This window comes from Saccopteryx bilineata, chromosome 11 (genome assembly GCF_036850765.1).
Source record: "Saccopteryx bilineata isolate mSacBil1 chromosome 11, mSacBil1_pri_phased_curated, whole genome shotgun sequence".
Taxonomy (NCBI): Eukaryota; Metazoa; Chordata; class Mammalia; order Chiroptera; family Emballonuridae; genus Saccopteryx; species Saccopteryx bilineata.
In genome coordinates this window covers 9,677,288-9,697,755 of record NC_089500.1, presented here as the reverse complement: position 1 = coordinate 9,697,755, position 20,468 = coordinate 9,677,288, and the positions used below count along the sequence as shown (strand labels likewise).

The 20,468-nt window shown below is 39.0% G+C and overlaps 1 pseudogene; it reads left to right on the top strand.

The window, feature by feature from the left end:
* The first annotated feature begins 19,105 nt into the window (after positions 1-19,105).
* LOC136315027 (ubiquitin carboxyl-terminal hydrolase 27-like) lies at positions 19,106-20,125 on the top strand (annotated as a pseudogene).
* Positions 20,126-20,468: the final 343 nt, after the last annotated feature.

Genomic DNA, 20,468 nt, shown 5'->3' with positions numbered 1-20,468 from the left:
CCACCATCTTATTTTAGGCATAGGTTACATTCAGTGTAATGCTCAGAGACAGTGTTGACAAATGTAGATCAACACTGTGCAATGTTGTGCAATGTTGACAAATGCACAAACATTTCCAGCAGCCTGAAAAGCTTTTCCATGCCCACCCCAAGCAACCACTGATCTGATTGTGTCGTCAGAGCTTAGTTTCTTTTATTTTAAAATTCCAAGTAAATGGAGTAATACAGTTTGCACTTGTTTTGCGTTCTGTTTTCTATACTCAGCATATTATTTTGGAGATCTGTGCATATTTTTGGCTATCGCAGTGGTTCATGACTTTTTATTGCTGAGTATGACTATACACCCCTGTTTATTCATTTTCTTGTTGATGGAAATCTGGGTTATTTCTAGTTTGGGGCCATTATGAGTACTGTTGCTACAAAAATTCTTGTAAAATGGCTTTTTGTGTGCATATTTTCTCATTTCTCTTGGATAAATACCTAGTAGAATTGCTAGGCCTTAGACTGGGTGGATATTTACTTTTTAAAGAAATTTCCAAATAGATTTCCAGCATGGTCGAACCATTTTACAGTCTATTAGCACTTTGAAAGTCCCAGTTACTCCATATCTCTAATTTTTGCTGATACCAATATTTTTCATTTAACCTCTCTAGTAGGTGTGTAGTAGTAGCTCATTGTGGTCTTAATTCACATTTCTCTGATGACTAATAACATTGGACACTTTTTAAAATGTCTTTATATATCTTTATTTATGAAGCATCTATTCAAGTTATTTCCCCATTTTTAATTGTTTTTTTCTTTTTATTATTCAGTTGCAGGAATTATTTAAATATTTTGAATACAAATAATTTGTCAGGTACATATATTATTAATATTTTCTCCTAGTTTATGTCTTGTACATTTATTTCCTTAACTGTCCTTTTGATATGCAGAAGTTTTAAATTTTAATAAAATCCAATATTTTTCTCTTATGGTTTGTGCTTCCTGCATATTCTTTAAGAAAGTTTTGGGTGATGTCACGGAAATGGCGCTGTGAGCAGCGCATACGACAGATCTCCCCAAAATCTCAACAAATTTATCAACTAGAAACAGAAAAATTTATCCTCGGAGCATTCCGGAGTTCCACATACACTGAAGGTGAAAGGGCTGTTATCACTTGAATCTGAAAGACGGGTCGGAGCTGAGGGAGTAGAGGAAGCTAACTACCGCATGGACGTTCATTCAAGCCGAGGAGGGAGTACGTCTGTGGTGAGTCAACCCACGTGTGCAACTGCCCGCCCACACTTGGGGAGGAACAGCCTGAGCATTGCGAGCAGCCGCGGGCCTGCCGAGCGAAACTGTGTGTGCACGCCCTGTGCCACGGTCCGGTCGCAGAGTGAGCTCCCTTGTGCCGCGAGCATCCCAGCGGCCCGCGCACTGCGAGCGAGTGTCCCCAACCACCGTCGTGCCCAGAGCACCCCATTCGCTCACGTGCCCTGAACGTCCCACATGCCCAGAGCACCCCACTCACCCGCACACCCAGAGTGCCCCATTCTCCCGCGGGCCCAGTGCACCCCAGCCGCCAGCGGCAGGGCAAGCAGGAAGGGCGCCAAAGCTATCTTCCCTACTCCAGAGATTCTCTCCATGGGCGGGGTACCTCACCCAGCCATTCAAGCTAACAATCAAGCATTGGGGGAGGGGCGCGGGCAGCTTGAAATACTTTCTGGAGCACAGCTGCCGATCCAACCACTGAAATTAGCTTAACCCACGAAATCTGCGCACCCACGGGGGCTCTAATTGATAAGATCTCTCTCAGTTCAGCGATCCAAGACAAGAGGCCTGATATTTTTTAGTGCCTCTCGCTAAAGGGGCGGGGGCAACTTCTGATTGACAGAGCCTTCATATTCAGGGATATACACTAAGAAGAGGGACTTGGCAGATGTTAAGATCTATACAGAAAGCAGCGACTAGTGCCTCTTCTTCCCAGCCAAAACAGGCTACAAAGTGTGGAAAGCCTGGGTTGAGTGGTCCAACTGAATGCTAGGCGCTGAACAGTCACCTTGACAAAAATTGGCTCCCAGCCCCGCCTGATTATGCTGGAGGCTCTGACTGCCAGAGCCTTACCCAGAGCCTTGCGCTGAGTGGGGATAGAGTGGGGATTTCCCAGCTCTTTGAGCCTCTTACTCCCCAGGCAGAAGCAGTGGCAGCTTCATAGCTGGATCACCAGGCTGCTAATTCAGGAAGGGGAGACTAGGAGAGAGACTCCGGGAAAGCAAACTCTCTCATTGTTGGACCCTGCAAACGCCAACAAGCCTTGACTACCAATGAGACTAAAGCCAATTATATGACATTGCCATAGAATCCCATCAACTGCAAATCCCTACCTAAGCGTGACACAGGGGCAGAGCCTGGGGTACAGAGTCACCGACCAGGAAGAGGGAGAGAAAAGAAAAAGGAAAAAGTTAACCTCTCAAAATCAAGAAAAATCCACAGACTCTATAACTTGTTCCACTATTTTTTCATTGTTGTTGTTTGTTTCTTCTGTCTTATTGCCTTTATTATTATTATTTTTATTTCCTCCGCCTCGGTCCTTTTATTCTCTGCCCATCTTATTCTTCCCTTTTCTTGAACTACACTACCCATGAGTGTTACATTTTATTTCTTTTCTTCATCCTTACTCTCCTTTAGGGTTACACTCCAAAACCCTTAACTCTCACTCTCTCCCCTTTTGTTTTTTTTTCTTTTCCTTTTTTTCTTCCTTTGTTTTTCTCTTTCTCTTATTTCTACCTTTCTATTCATTTCTTCTTTTCTCCTTTTACTTTTCCTCCCATTCAATCCTCAATCACAAATAAATTATTTAATTTGGGACTCAAGTTTTTTTTTTTTTTTGCTTTTGTTTTTGGTTTTCTTTTGTTTGTTTGTTTTTGTGGCATTTTGGGTACTTTTTACTTTGCTTTTTAACTCATTAGCATTCCTCCCAACCCAAGGTCTCCATTGTATTTAGTCTTTGCTCCACTTAATACAACAGATTTTTACTTATTTTTATTCTTCTTTAATTATTATTATTTTTCTTCTTTTTTCTGTTTCCCTCTTATCCTTCTCATTATATCTCTTAGTCGACCATCACTTACAAGCAAATCATTTTATATTTGTCTAAGGTTTTCTCCTTTTTTTTTGCATTTAGTAGGTCCCTACTCCCTTTTTTGCCCCTTGAACTCTTCACCCCAAATCAGGCCTCCGTTATAGGCAGTTTTTGTTCCATTTAGCATAATATAATTCACAGGTCATCACGATATTTCCCTAAGGAGGGGAGAGGAGGGAAAGAGAAGAAAGAAAAAAGGGGGAAATAATAAATTATTACTTTTTTTTTTGTGGGATGTTTTTCTTTTTTCTTTCTTTTTTTTTACTTTTTATTTTTTATTAATTCTAATTAGTGCTATCAACAAGACCACCCTCAGATGCCAAAAGGAAATCAAATATTATGGATACAAAAGATAGAGAGGTAACACAAATAGATGTGGAAAAATCTATGGAGAAAAGATTTAACATATTGGAAACCTTGGAGCTAAATTACAGAGAATTTAAAATAGAAATCCTAAAAATACTCAGAGATATACAAGAAAACAGAGAAAGGCAATTTAGGGAGCTCAGAAAACAACTCAACGATTACAAAGAATATATTACCAAGGAAATTGAAACTATAAAAACAAATCAAACAGAAATGAAAAACTCAATTCACGAGCTGAAAAATGAGGTAACAAGCTTAGCTAATAGAACAGCCCAGATAGAAGGTAGGATTAGTGAAATAGAAGACAAGCAACTTGAGGCACAACAGAGAGAAGAAGAAAGAGACTCAAAAATAATAAAAAACGAGAAAGCCCTACAGGAATTGTCTGACTCCATCAGAAAGAATAACATAAGAATAATAGGTATATCAGAGGGAGAAGAGAAAGAAAATGGAATGGAGAATATACTCAAACAAATAATAGACGAGAATTTCCCAAGCCTGTGGAAAGAACTAAAGCCTCAAATTCAAGAAGCAAACAGAACTCTGAGTTTTCTTAACCCCAACAAACCCACTCCAAGGCACATCATAATGAAGATGGCACAAACCAATGACAAAGAAAAAATTCTCAAGGCAGCCAGGGAAAAGAAGAGTACAGCATATAAAGGAAGGCCTATTAGATTATCATCAGATTTCCCAGCAGAAACTCTACAAGCTAGAAGAGAGTGGACACGAATATTTAAAGCCCTGAAAGAGAGAAACTTTCAGCCAAGAATACTATACCCATCAAAGTTATCCTTCAAGTATGAAGGAGATATAAAAACATTCACAAATACAGAAAAGATGAGAGAATTTATCATCAGAAAGCCCCCACTCCAGGAAATACTAAAGGGGGTTTTCCAACCAGATTCAAAGAATAAAACAAAACAAAACCACAAGTAACAGATCCACCAAGAACACAATAAAACCAAATTTATACTGTGACAACAAAAGAAAAAAAGGGGGAGAGGATGGAGATTAACAGTAGCAAAAAACGATGAAGCGCAGAAATAATCATAAGAGAGGGTACTACAATGAATATGGTAGGTACCCCTTTCATTACTTAATGGTAACCACCCTTGAAAAAACCACCACAAAAACACTTGACTTAAAAAAGGTAGCAACAGAGGAAAGAAGTATGGAATACAAACAAACAAAAACAAATGATAGAAAAACAAAAGAGAAGAATCAAACAAGATACAAAACTAACAGAAAGCAATTTATAAAATGGCAATAGGGAACCCACAAGTGTCAATAATTACACTAAATGTAAATGGATTAAACTTACCAATAAAAAGACACAGAGTAGCAGAATGGATTAAAAAAGAAAATCCAACTGTATGCTGCCTACAAAAAACACATGTAAGCAACAAGGATAAAAACAAATTAAAAGTGAAAGGCTGATAAACAATACTCCAAGCAAACAACACCCCAAAAAAAGCAGGTGTAGCAATACTCATATCTAATAATGCTGACTACAAGACAGAAAAAGTACTCAGAGACAAAAATGGTCATTTCATAATGATTAAGGGGAAGTTGAATCAAGAAGACATAACAATCCTTAATATATATGCACCAAACCAAGGAGCACCAAAATATATAAGACAGCTACTTATTGACCTTAAAACAAAAACTGACAAAAATACAATCATACTTGGAGACCTCAATACACCGCTGATGGCTCTAGATCGGTCATCCAGAGAATCAATAAAGATATATTGGCCTTAAACGAAATACTAGAACACCTGGATATAATAGACATCTACAGGACACTTCATCCCAAAGTGACAGAGTATACATTTTTCTCTAGTGTAAATGCAACATTCTCAAGAATTGACCATATGTTGGGCCACAAAGACAATATCAGCAAATTTAGAAAAATTGAAATTGTACCAAGCATATTCTCTGATCATATAGCCTTGAAACTAGAATTCAACTGCAAAAAAGAGGGGGAAAAACCCACAAAAATGTGGAAACTAAACAACATACTTCTAAAAAATGAATGGGTCAAAGAAGAAATAAGCGCAGAGATCAAAAGATATATACAGACAAATGAAAATGACAATACAATATATCAGAATCCTGGGATGCAGCAAAAGCAGTAATAAGAGGAAAGTTCATATCACTTCAGGCCTATATGAACAAACAAGAGAGAGCCCAAGTAAACCACTTAACTTCACACCTTAAGGAACTAGAAAAAGAAGAACAAAGACAACCCAAAACCAGCCGAAGAAAGGAGATAATAAAAATCAGAGCAGAAATAAATGAAATAGAGAACAGAAAAACTATAGAAAAAATCAATAAAACAAGGAGCTGGTTCTTTGAAAAGATCAACAAAATTGACAAACCCTTGGCAAGACTCACCAAGAAAAAAAGGCACAGGACTCAAATAAATAAAATCCAAAATGAAAGAGGAGAAATCACCACAGACAACATAGATATACAAAGAATTATTGTAGAATACTATGAAAAACTATATGCCACCAAATACAACAATCTAGAAGAAATGGATAAATTCCTAGAACAATACAACCTTCCTAGACTGAGTCATGAAGAAGCAGAAAGTCTAAGCTGACCAATCAGTAGGGAGGAAATAGAAAAAACTATTAAAAACCTCCCCAAAAATAAAAGTCCAGGCCCAGACGGTTATACTAGTGAATTCTATCAAACATTCAAAGAAGACTTGGTTCCAATTCTACTCAAAGTCTTCCAAAAAATTGAAGAAGAAGCAATACTTCCAAACACATTTTATGAGGGCAACATAACCCTCATACCGAAACCTGGCAAGGATGGCACAAAGAAAGAAAACTACAGACCAATATCTCTAATGAATACAGATGCTAAAATACTAAACAAAATACTGGCAAATCGAATACAACAACATATTAAAAAAATAATACATCATGATCAAATGGGATTCATCCCAGAATCTCAAGGATGGTTCAACATATGTAAAATGATTAACGTAATACACCATATCAACAAAACAAAGAACAAAACCCACATGATCTTATCAATAGATGCAGAAAAGGCTTTTGATAAAATACAACAGAATTTTATGTTTAAGACTCTCAACAAAATGGGTATAGAAAGAATATATCTCAACATGATAAAGGCCATATATGATAAACCATCAGTCAACATCATATTAAATGGCATAAAACTGAGGACTTTCCACCTTAAATCAGGAACAAGACAGGGTTGTCCACTCTCTCCACTCTTATTTAACGTGGTGCTAGAAGTTCTGGCCAGAGCAATCAGACAAGACAAAGAAATAAAAGGCATCCATATCGGAAAAGAAGAAGTAAACGTAAGGTATTACTTTTTGCTGATGATATGATCCTATACATCGAAAACCCGAAGGACTCCACAAAAAGATTACTAGAAACAATAAACCAATACAGTAAGGTCGCAGGATACAAAATTAACATACAAAAGTCCATAGCCTTTCTATATGCCAACAATGAAATATTAGAAAATGAACTCAAAAAAATAATCCCCTTCATGATTGCAACAACAAAAAAATAAAATACCTAGGAATAAACATAACAAAGAATGTAAAGGACCTATATAACGAAAACTACAAAGCATTGTTAAGAGAAATAGAAAAAGACACAATGAGATGGAAAAATATTCCTTGTTTTTGGATAGGAAGAATAAATATAATTAAAATGGCCATATTACCCAAAGCAATATATAAATTTAATGCAATTCCCATCAAAATTCCTATGACATTTTTTAAAGAAATAGAGCAAAAAATCATCAGATTTATATGGAACTATAAAAACCCCTAATAGCCAAAGCAATCCTAAGGAAAAAGAATGAAGCTGGGGGCATTACAATACCTGACTTTAAACTCTATTATAGGGCATGATAATCAAAACAGCATGGTATTGGCAGAAAAATAGACACTCAGACCAATGGAACAGAATAGAAAGCCCAGAAATAAAACCACATATATATGGTCAAAAAATCTTTGATAAAGGGGCCACCAACACACAATGGAGTAAAGAAAGCCTCTTTAACAAATGGTGTTGGGAAAACTGGAAAGCCACATGCAAAAGAATGAAACTCAACTACAGCTTGTCCCCATGTACTAAAATTAATTCAAAATGGATTAAAGACCTAAATATAAGACATGAAACAATAAAGTACATAGAAGAAGACATAGGTACTAAACTCATGGACCTGGGTTTTAATGGACATTTTATGAACTTGACTCCAATGGCAAGAGAAGTGAAGGCAAAGATAAATGAATGGGACTACATCAGAATAAAAAGTTTTTGCTCAGCAAGAGAAACATATCAAAATAAACAGACAGCCAACTAAATGGGAAATGATATTTTCAAACAACAGCTCAGAGAAGGGCCTAATATCTAAAATTTACAAAGAACTCATAAAACTCAACAACAAACAAACAAACAATCCAATAAAAAATGAGAAGAGGACATGAACAGACACTTCTCCCAGGAAGAAATACAAATGGCCAACAGATATATGAAAAGATGCTCAGCTTTATTAGTTATTAGAGAAATGCAAATCAAAACTGCAATGAGATACCACCTCACACCGGTTAGATTAGCTATTATCAACAAGACGGGTAATAGCAAATGTTGGAGAGGCTGCGGAGAAAAGGGAACTGTCATCCACTGTTGGTGGGACTGTAAAGTAGTACAACCATTATGGAGGAAAGTATGGTGGTTCCTCAAAAAACTGCAAATAGAACTACCTTATGACCCAGCAATCCCTCTACTGGGTATATACTCCAAAAACTCAGAAACATTGATACGTAAAGACACATGTAGCCCCATATTCATTGCAGCACTGTTCACAGTGGCCAAGACATGGAAACAACCAAAAAGCCCTTCAATAGAAGACTGGATAAAGAAGATGTGGCACATATACACTATGGAATACTATTCAGCCATAAGAAATGATGATATCAGATCATTTACAGCAAAATGGTGGGATCTTGATAACATTATATGGAGTGAAATAAGTAAATCAGAAAAAAAGAAGAACTACATGATTCCATACATTGGTGGAACATAAAAACGAGACTAAGAGACATGGACAAGAGTGTGGTGGTTACCAGGGGTGGGGGGAGGGAGGACGTGGGAGGGAAGGAGGGAGAGAGTTAGCGGGAGGGGGAGGGGCACAGAGAAAACTAGATAGAGGGTGACGGAGGACAATCTGACTCTGGGCGAGGGGTATGCAACATAATTTAATGACAAGATAACATAGACATATTTTCTTTGAATATATATACCCTGATTTATTAATGTCATCCCATTAACATTAATAAAAATTTATTTTAAAAAAACAAAAAAACAAAACAAAACAAAACAAAAAAAAGAGAAAATTTTGCTTATCCTCAGGTCACAGAGATACTCTCTTTTGTTTTCTTTTAGTAGATTTCTTGCTTTAGTGTCTACATTTAGCTTAACAATCCATCTGAAATTGACTTATATGTAAGATGTGAGATAAGAGTGGAGACCCTTCTTTTTCATTATGGATGATAAGCACCAATGTGGAAGATTTAAACACTTCCTTCTTCATTATGGATAATAAGCACCAATTTGGAAGATTTAAACACTTCTTTCTTCATTTCATAAAACAGAGAGCCCTGACAGCTTATTAATTTTACTCCTGAGATGTGAGGAGGAATAAAAAACAGAAAATTTTTCTTCTGCAACTTTCCGAATTATTATGATTTTTTGCTTGATTTTAGTAGAAAATCATTGTCAGATAACAGCAGTGGTCTGCAAGACCACCCAGTTGGGTGTTTGTCATGCCAAGCAGAGGGTGGTACCAGGAGAAATGTCTCAGGAAAGTGAAACCTTCATGGTTAATGTGTTAATATCTATCAACCATCTCTTAATTGGAGGGCTTAATTGTTATATAAATTTATCAGGTTTAATTAACTTCAACAGGTTACCCATCTTTCAAGACTCCTTATCTGTTATTTAGTAAATACTTAGATGATACTTAATCTATATCACACACTGTTCTGTTACCTCATTTAATCCCCCCCTCCCCCAAAGAGAATGAGTTAGGTACTATTTTTTTTTTGTATTTTTCTGAAGCTAGAAACGGGGAGAGACAGTCAGACAGACTCCCGCATGCGCTCGACCAGGATCCACCCGGCATACCCACCAGGGGGTGACACTCTGCCCACCAGGGGGCGATGCTCTGCCCCTCCAGGGCGTTGCTCTGTTGCGACCAGAGCCACTCTAGCACCTGGGGCAGAGGCCGAGGAGCCATCCCCAGCGCCCAGGCCATCTTTGCTCCAATTGAGCCTTGGCTGCAGGAGGGGAAGTGAAAGACAGAGAGGAAGGAGAGGGGGAGGGGTGGAGAAGCAGATGGGTGCTTCTCCTGTGTGCCCTGGCCGGGAATCGAACCGGGGACTTCTGCACGCCAGGCCGACGCTCTACCACTGAGCCAAACAGCCAGGGCCTGAGTTAGGTACTATTATTTCTATTATAGGCACCCATTTCACAGATGAAGCAACTGAGGCTTAAATAACCTGATGAAGGTCTCACAAAGGTAAGTGTGGAATCCTGAATTTGAGTTTCAGATTACCTGCTCTCAGATAGGTGATGTGGGTAAAATCAGAAAATTTCTCACTCACGGAAATCTCATCATTTCAACTTGGCTGAGAGCTTATTCATTTTTTAACAATATCTTTCTAAAAATTTATGGTAGATGGATTATAATTTATTAAAATGTTTTGGCAATATTAACATTACTGAAATAAACATATTTAATGTTTGTATAATTTTAAGCAATGCCCTTCTAAACACCTTTCTGTACAACTGTTGTACATACTTAGTCTTCTGTGCATTACCTGTGCATGTCCTCTGTTCAATTTTCTAATGTGTTTCTTAATCCTTTTCCCATGAATTTGTCAGAGCTTATGGAATATGATAGATATTAACATTTATTGTATGTCTTGCAACTGTTTATAAATGTTATTTTTTATATTACCTTTAAGTTCTTTTTGCCATGTACGTTTACAATTTTGTAGTCAAACATGACCTATTTGTTTTCTATAGCTGCTAGGTGTTCAGACTGTTGAAGAAGGTTCCCCTCACTCTCAGATTGTACATGTAAACAAACATGTAAGTTTTTCTCAGGAGATTTTTAGTGGCCTGTCCCTTACCTTTTTGTTTTATCTGGAATCCAAATTATTATTAGTGTGAGAATTTTAGCAAAGGTGGAAGAAAAAAGACATACTAACAGCATAGCACTTATTAGTACAGTAAGACAGGTAAACTTCATCAGCCACGTGGCCACGAAGCAGGCAGATGGGCTACACACTTGCTTTTCCTTCTGTGGCCCACATCCTTCATTTATTAAGTAATTATGCACACTTTACGTCTTGGCTCAAAAGTCTTTTTAGTGGGTCTAAAGATATTGAGCGGTGGTGACTTAGGTCAATCTCATGCAACACTAGTGAAAACCATGTATGTTTCATGGCTGATTGGGTATGAACTTACTGTTTTGTCTTCCCAAAGGTGAAATCAAGGACCTCCTGCCACCAGCAGCCTCATGCCCTCTGAGCACTGGGTGCTGGTCGGCGTCACCTCTCTCAGAGGGGCCTGGAAGTCTGTTTCTGAACGACCCTGCCCAAACTGTGGGCTTCAGGTTGGATGACGAAGTCTCACGATTTCATTCGCTTTCTACGAAAGGGAATTCTCAGAAGTTTTTGCCCTTCAAGTATGTTCAATTAATATTTCTGGGCTTAGGTAGGTAAATTCCTTTTCAAGTGGCTGTTTTAGCTGTACGTGCAATAAAGTGCAGGTTGAGTTTTACAAGATATATATTTTTTAAATTATTAAACCTTTAAAATATTCTCCATTTTCAAAGTGGACATGCTGTTGTGTTCTTTTGTTGTTTAAAGACTTACAGTTGTAAAATTAAAAACTGATGTAAAATATAGACTTTGACTAGCTTTTCTGTAGGTTTAGACTTTAGGCTGAGCTTACATCATTATGAGCTGAAGTCAGGTGATGGGGAAGGACCATAAAATATGGTGTATTCTTAGCTAAATTTCCTTAAATGGCCTCATTATGTAGAGCTCAGCACTTTGTCGCATTCTTAGCTAATTTATGACTATTTTGTAGTCTGCGGTTCAATGCAGCAGACTGGTCAGATTCTACTTGAGTTGGAGAGAACCCTAAATTGTTTTCTTAAAAGGATCGATTTGACTTTTTAGAAATGGTTATTCTGATAAGATCATAGGGTGCATAGTTCTCAGCTCTTTGAAGTGAATTAACTGCTTGTGGGCATCCAGGAAAGGTCTGCGGAACTAAAACAGAATGTCCTTTGCAGTTCAACAGCTGCTTTGCCTGGGCTCCCTCACCTCTAACTCAGCACGATAGTGATCGGACATAATTCTGTGGAAGGATGAATGGCGTTTGTTTTGATCTCTTAATGTGGGCAATTTTGGAGGATGAGTATAAATGTAAATTTCCTGTCTTAAGTGGAAAAATAAGGAGGCATTAGCCTTGTTGTTTCATTGTTTTTGCATTTACAGTCCCAAGCAAAGCAGTTTCGGTGATGAGGCTGCAAGGACACTTGGAACTGGGCTTTGTAAAGGACTTGGGATCCAGGTCCTTTGAGGATCCCCTGAGCGTGGTCATCCTCCTGCCTAGTGAGGACATTGGCCTGGGACAGGAAAACCACTGCCCCTGTGCAGCCACAGCCTCCAGGGGGGCTCTGAGCATGATAATTGCACATGCAGGAAGCCCGACCTTAACCACTCTCAGCCATGTCCTAGTCACCAGTCTGCGTTCTGAGACTTTCGGGGCCTCCACGGTAAACATGACCCAGAGAGAAGAAGAGAGGATTGATTTCCTCCTTTATTCACCGAGCAAAAGGCACGGACTAGAAATGACACTTTCTTTGCAGAATTTTTCTTGTTTGCAAAGAAGCTTCATACTGAAAGCTGCTTAATAGGAAAAAAAGTATTGTTATTTTATGCTCTTTTTGGTGCTTGTGCATGTCCCTTTCCACCTTTTAATTCCCAATTTCTGATCATCAAACTCTTTCTCCTCCCGGCCTCCAGGCGCTCATTGTCTCAGGTCCCTTTCCATAGGATCCCACTGAGCACTGCCGGAGAGAGCCCTGGCTGAGCAGCAGAAAGGCCAAGTTCAAGTCCTGACTTCATGCACTTGGTGGGTGACAAGCTGGAGGGAGGCAGTAACATCTCAGGGCTCAGCCTCCTCCTCTGAACGGTGGATGCTCCAACCCTGCCCCCCTCCTAAGGCTGCTGAGAGATTCAAGATTTAGCACAGAAGAAAATGCTTGATGGTTGTTACTTTGCAAGTACATGCTGCCAAAATGCACAGCCATCCAGGGACAAGGCAGGGGGCCCCAAGAATCCACTCTGGGGTCACCTCTTCTTTGGCTGGGTCTTGCTTTTCCTCTCTGCTTTCTCTTACAAGAAGAGATTTACTCCTGTTTTGTGTTATCTGCAGGCCTGAATATCTAGTGCCAATTACATACCCTGGAGGTATAATTTTGCAATCCTACAACATTTTTTCTTTGTCTTTATCTGGTGGCAATGATTCAGAGAAACAGTATTGAGTATTTTCCCTAGACATTTAAAATTTGAATCGTATCTCTACTTTTCAGTGAGCTGGGGATGCACTCCAATTTACAACTGGTTCAACACCTTTGCTCATGTCAAAACTTAAAAATTGATTTTTAACATTCAACTTTAAATGAACTGATATGATAAATCTTATATTAACTACTTTATTTTTTTTAACTCACTTGATTGGAAATTTCTGTCAGGTGAATCATTGCAATGATGCCGGTTCATTGCAATGAGATGGCCCCCCAATCTCCAGTCCCTCACAATTCAGATTTTTAAGAGCCTTAGGTTGGATACAGCAGTTATAGTTAGAACCAAACAAAAATTCTATAATGTGTTACTACTGGAAAAGTATTAGTAATGTTGTGCTATTAAACATTTAGTAGTTGCCTAGAGTACTTTGCATTGAGTAACTTTGCATGCACAGGGTGCACCCTCAGAACACATTCCCAGAATTTGTTGTAAATACCTTCCATTGTCTAAGCTGACATCTGAGTCACCACAGTTTCCAAATGAAGTGCTGTCAGAAGCAGCTAAAGAGGTACAAGAAGACAATTAATGCCAGTCAAGCTGAGGAAGTCAAACAGAGGTGAGGGGCCAGGGTGAGGATACAATATGTTAAAACATTTCAACTTGGAATGTTTTCATTTTAGTGCTGGAAATATTTCTTCTTATTAAGCTTTTACACCCATGTCCCTGCTCAGCTATACTGAAAAAAAGAAAACGAACATTATAATTGGGGAATATAGGACTTATATAAATTTGGGAACTTTTTTCTATGAAAATAAAATTCCAAGAGTCTAGAGTAGTTTATACAGAATGCATAGAGGCTGAGGACTGAACCAGTGCATCTCTAATGTAAACAAAACAAACAGGTATCCTCCCCAAGGCTTTCCATGCCAGGGACATGTTTCTGGAGGGTGTGGTACCTACCCAGGTCTGAAGGGAGCCCTTTGGTCATGGATGGCAGCCCTGCTATTCCCAACAAGTAAAGTCATGAAGCTTAATTGGCCATGATTTTTTATGTGGTGCCTTTCATTTCAGTTATAAAAAAAATGTAGTTGGTTAAAAAAAGAGATATTTAAGTCACTTTAGCGTTGTTTTTCTTTCATAAATGGATTTACTAATTGCCAGGATGTGTCCTTGAATGAACTTGTGGATTATACTCTTTGATTCTACATTGGGTTATGTCTTCAGTTACCTGAGCAGGCGCCTTGTGCCACTGGTAGCACCACTAAAACTTTTTTTGCTCGACTTGCATCTCGATGTTGATGAGACAATGTGGGCTTGTGATCTCATCTTTACACCCAGCATTTTATTCCTGAGGCTTCTTTGCCTTCTCCCTGCAAACAATACCTCACTTTACCTCTCACAGCCCACATCTTCATGCTTTTTCTCCAGCCTTTCCTCTTCCCTACTCCTCTCTTCCATTTTTATTCATTTAGCCGTGTTTATTTTCCACTTCTCCTTCAGGGAAAGAGAAGTTTTTCTATGTCCACTGGAAGAACAACTATTTCCTCATACACTCACCTCCCCTAGAAGAAAACTGAAATCTTACTCAATGATACTAAATGATGGGACCACTATGTGAGAACAAGGCAGTTTCCTTCCACTAAAATGTGTTCGGGCTTCACTTTAATCATAAAAGCATTTGCTGACTATCTGAGTAGTTCCACAGCTTTGATGAATATATTTTGTTGGAAACAGCATGGGATCCATTTGGTACACAGAAACACAATGCAGTCAGAATTAGGTGGCAGCTTCTATTTCCTGAACACAAGTAGAGATAAGAATGTTGCATAGAGGACACGCCAAGAGTCACATGAGCTAACCACCTCCCATGAGGATGCTAAGCTTCTCAACACCCAAAGACAGAAATTGTAAATAGAATTCTGTGAATTCCACCTGCCTGACGAGATGTGTCAAAACAAAACAGAAGAAAACACTCCACTCAGAGAGAGAGAGGGGATATTTGTGTAAAACAGAAAAGAATATACTAAAAGAAAATCATGACAAAAATAAAGAAAACTTAGAAATCTAAATACCATTTAGAATGACCCTTAACAAACACTGATTTTTGAAGATAATTTTTTTGTTTTACTTTTTAGAAGTGTAATATCATTTATTTTTGAATAAATGTTACATTTATATGATTCTTACTCAAAAGATATAAGGAGAAACCTCCTTCTCACCAAGTCCCGAGCACCTCAGTTCTTAAAAGTGACAAATGCTGTGAGTTTCTATGTATCTTTCCAGAAGCATGTAAAATATATATAATCAAAATTGCTTAATTTTCTCCTTCTCTTCCCCTTCAAACAAATGTTAACATTTGTCACTTGGCTCTATTCACTTAACAGGGCATCTTAGAGAGTCTTCCATTCTGGATTTGTATAACTTAGCCATGATGTGCAAATTTTATCTGTTGGGTAAACTTTAATGTGCATTTGTGATTTTGATACACATTACCAAATTATTCTTCATAGAGATTTATAAATTTACATTTTTTATATTCAATATTATTTTGTATTCATTTTGTGTGAACAGTATAGTGGTTAGACAATCATATACTTCACAAAGTGTTCCACCCAATATTTCCAGTATCCACCTGGCAACATACATAGTTACTATGATAAATAAATACTTTTAAAAAAGACCAGCAGTGGCTCTGATAGATAGCATGGAGTAAAGAAAAATGTTTTTACTTCAAATATTGAAGCAATGTTTCAAAAGAGTCAGAAATGTGTGTGGACTACACACAAGCAGGCAAAAGTGACCATGGAGTTGCCTACAGATATTAGCGTGAATAATAGTTTCAAAAAACCCTTGTTTTATACTTGATAGAAATATTTTATTTCTATTCATCAACATTTATATGTTTCCATGCCTTACATACAGCTGACACAGTTCATGAAGGCATCGTTACATTTGGATTTACTCATGAATCAATGAGTATTAGAGAAATTGGTCAGCCACCACCTGTTGTTTGAGCATCTGTAGGGAACATGGCGCCACCCACAGATGGCTCCGCCTTCAACACAGCAACAAGGAGTCTGGGTTGCTTAAGAAGCTTTGCTTCCCTCACAGCTCTCATTCCAGGGCAGATGCCTGAGGGCTGTTCTGGGTGCAACTCTGTCCTAGCAGATCTGTGCTGGTTCATTGTGTCTCTATTTTAAGAAAAATATGGCAGAAGATGAAAGATAAAGTTTGAAGAAAATATCTTATGAATTAATCTCTTTGATCTCAACGTTAAAAAACTCAGGACAAGGAATAGGAGGAGGAAATCTTCCAAAGGAACAAATAAATCATTATCATTAAGTTGAACACTTAAAATAAGCTTCACCTGGCACCATCTCAAACCAAGACAACCTAGATGGCCAGAGGATCAGGAGTAAACACTTGTAATTAATTTTAAAGCAGTAATTAAAATTTCAGCACAGATATAATCACATATTTCTTTACAAAGAAAAATGTCTGAAAAATAAACCTCAAATGTTTTCACAAGTTGCTCTTTGAAAACAAGTATTCTACTTAAGAATTGTTTCTAAAACAAAGAACCATAAAAGCTATGATTGTAACTTGTGCAATCTCCCATTTTCCCTTTACCCCTGGGATAATTCTACAGAATTTTAACAACCTATGACACACACTTTTCCATTATCTTGATGAGCAATTTTAATATAGTCAATAAAACTGTAAGAGAAAGCAATAACAATAATAATGATGAAAACAAAAACAAGAGGAATGATATTTCTTTGCCTCTAATTTTAATTAGTAAATTTATCTGGGTCAGGATTTGCTTAGGTCAGTGGCTGGCACTACTATTTCTAAAATTAGGTCGGGCTTTTGATCTATGAAGAAATACAGAAGAAATAAAATAAGAAAGTTGAAATGAGGCAAATGACTTGAATGTGTGCTGCTCTCCTCAGGAGTGGAAAATACTTCCTGCCATGACCCATGTCTTCCTTTCCATGACTTGTGGCACTTCCTCCCTGAAGAAACAAGCCAGGCTCACGGGTTTAATTTTTGAACTGGCCAGGAACCTTCATTTAAGTTATAATGTTCTTTTCATTATGTTATAATTCTATGTGAGTTAATAAAGTATGAGTTCATAAAGTGACGAGAGATACTGAAAACTATGTTAGTATCTCCTTTTGCATGCAGATTTTAGAGATAAATCAGAGAATTAATTGTTTTTTGCATAGCTCTCTTCTGCAACAAGAGCAATAAGCTCTAGTGCAAAGTGTAAATAAGACTCCACATACTCAATCGTATTATATCATTATATGTTATTGTAATATATTACAAAATTATTTAAGATGTACATTATAAGTATTCCATTATTATTATTATTAGTAGTAATTAAGTGAGAGCAGAGGAGGCAGAGAGACATGTCCTGACTGGGATCCACCTGGCAAGTCCCCTATGGGGCGTGGCTTTGTTGCTCGGCAACTGAGCTATTTTTAGCACTTGAGTCAGAGGCCATGGAGCCATCCTCTGTACCTAGGGCTGATTAGCTTGAGCCAAATGAGCCATGGCTGTGGGAGGGAGAATGGAGACAGAGATTTAGGGGAGTGTAGAAGCAGATGGTTGCTTCTCCTGTGTGCCCTGACTGGGAATCAAACCTGGGATTTCCACATGCTTGGCTGATGCTCTACCACTGAGTCAACTGGGTAGGACCATGTGTATTATACTATTATCATTATATATTTTATCAGGCTGGTGGGGCTGCTCAGGTGTAAAATCAAGAAGAAGCAATGGAGTGCTGGCTGGGTAGCCTACTTGGTATAAGTGCTGTCTCTTTGTCTCCCTCTCTCTCTAAAATAGATAAAACAAAAATTTAAAAAAAGCAGCAATGGAGAAAACTTAGTAGAATTTTTTATTCAAAACACTTTATTCTTAAACCACTTCTCCATCAAGACTATAATTAAGGCAGGCTATTTCCTTGTAATACTGATGGCTATTTCCACTTTGGTGGAGGCTACATCCTTTTTCAGTGTAAAAATTTACTTTAGTTACAGCTTATGTGCAATTAAAAAAATATGTATATATAGGGATTGGAATGAGAGAGAATTTTTAAGTCCATGCTTTATTCAGGGCCTAAATGTGGTGTTCCTGTTTTTAATTATCCCTTTCAAATATTTATCATCCAGCAGCATGGAGTGGACACAGCTGTCTGTCAACATACTCAGGCGGGACTAGAGAGAACCAGGGAAAATGAACAACGACCCTTAATGAAGGCTGATTGCGCTTTAAAGAAGTACCGTCAGTCTCCAGGGGAGAAGAAGGGAGCAATCTCATTTTGCCAGAATGGCCATCCTTTCCTTTTCACGTGGAAAACACACAAACAAAAATTATTTATACTCTAAAATGACTTTCTTCTGTTTATCACAGCAGTTCTATTGAATTAAAACATTAAGTTTTCTCTGTTTCATAAGCTGGAAAATGCTGGATATCAAAATAAAGCAATGAAAAAAATAATCTTAGGCTTAGAAAACAAACAGGCATGTTTGGGCTCCAGAAATACCTTCCTAGGGGAAATCTTCAGTGAACTTGAGCCTGTGGAGTCTTCAAAGTTACCACGTCATTTAAAACACTCATCTGTAGGATGGTGAGTAGAAATACCAATACAGAATAGAATACAAAACTTTTCATTTTCAGTGGTTGCAAAAAGACTCCACGATTGAATTTTAATGAACGGCGATATGTTTTCTAAGAGTTTCCATGAACTACAGATGGAGCGCAACACTTTCATGAAACTAAGAGCCTAAATGGGCAAACCCGCATTTCACATAAATCTAGGCAGGTTCCAGGAGAGCCTGACCCAGGAATGACAAACAAATAGACCTTTCACTGATTTCCAGGGGGAAGGAGAGGCAGAGCGAGAAATTTTTACTATTGAATATAATCACATGGAATTTTAATAGTGTCTTCATCTTTTTTTTTTAGCTGTAGATTTTTTACTGTGGGGGCATATACTGTTTTATGTGTGAGGATTATGCACCTGACACAGACATTGAGTGGATGGTCAGATAAGAGCAAAGAGAAGCTTTGAAATGACAGGTGTCTCACCAGCAGTGTTCCAGGCCCCGCCTCGGTGAGAAATACCCCACCTGAGAGACAACCAAACCTGAACCAGGACTACCAGATCTCTGGCGACAGACAGGTGCTTTATGAACTGCATCATCAGGCCCCTACCTTCACGGGATCTTCAGAGATTTCTTCCTCTCCGACAGGCACAGAATTGTGTCTGGTCTGTGCGGGGAGTTGTATTCTACAAACCCATTTCCTTACATTCCCGATAACTTACTGCCCCTGGTCTGGGCACACGCACATCACTCAGCAGGGGTACAGGAGACCGGAAGGTCACGGTGCCTCCTTGCAGCTGAGATGTCCCGGACCAGCGCTGCAAAGGGGACAATGCTGGGAAGGCGGCCAACAATCCCAACCACCGGAACTGGAACTGCATCGTAGACCACACCTTCACGGTGGCCAGCAGTCCAATGGGACCCGCTAAGCGTCACCTTGCGTCTGCACCACCATAGACCCATGCTGGACCTCAGTCTGGACTTGCCTGGTTCTTGCACCTCCGTCTGGCTCATGAGCCCAGAGAGGGACGGCAGTGTGACAGGGGAAAGCCTCACACCAGGGGCCACCATGCTCACTCACCAACTGCTTGTGAAGACTTACGGGGCCAGTGCCTCATAGGCTTACCTGGGAAGCAGTGCCAGAACCCAGCTCGGTGGTGCAAAAGCCACCAGGAATCTTCCGGACAGCTCACAATGAAGAAATGACCTGTGGTTGCCAGTTTTCATTTCAAAGGGGTTGAACACTGGGCCACACAGCTGCAGGAGCACCACATAGAGTTCCTTTCCTCTAGGGCTGGGCAGGACGCCATTGGTGGCGTCCAGTAAGGAGAGCAGGAGGCATGGGCAGTTGCAGCTGCGGCCCAGGCATGGACATGGTGAGAGTAAGTGCTCCTTGAGTCCTGTGGTTTACCACTGAGGAAGGTTTCGTCTTTTGAAGTCGATCTCTGAATTTTAGCAGGTCCTCCTGCTTCTGGTGGTTTTAGGTGCCTGAATGTGGGGCCCCATCAGCACTGAGGCCATCCCTTCTTGAAGAACGGTGTCTCCTGCTCTGGGCACAGCAGAAGCCATCTAAGCAACCTCACCTGTCATTTATACCTATTGGGCGTTGGGCACAGTGCTGGGTGCTGGGTGCGCAATGAGGACAAAGCAGACCTGCTCCTGTCCTCATAGAGCCTGTAAACACTTGGAAGGGGGTGTTTCTATAGTCACCCATTTTTTTAAAAATTTATTAAATTTAATGCATTGACATTGATAAATCA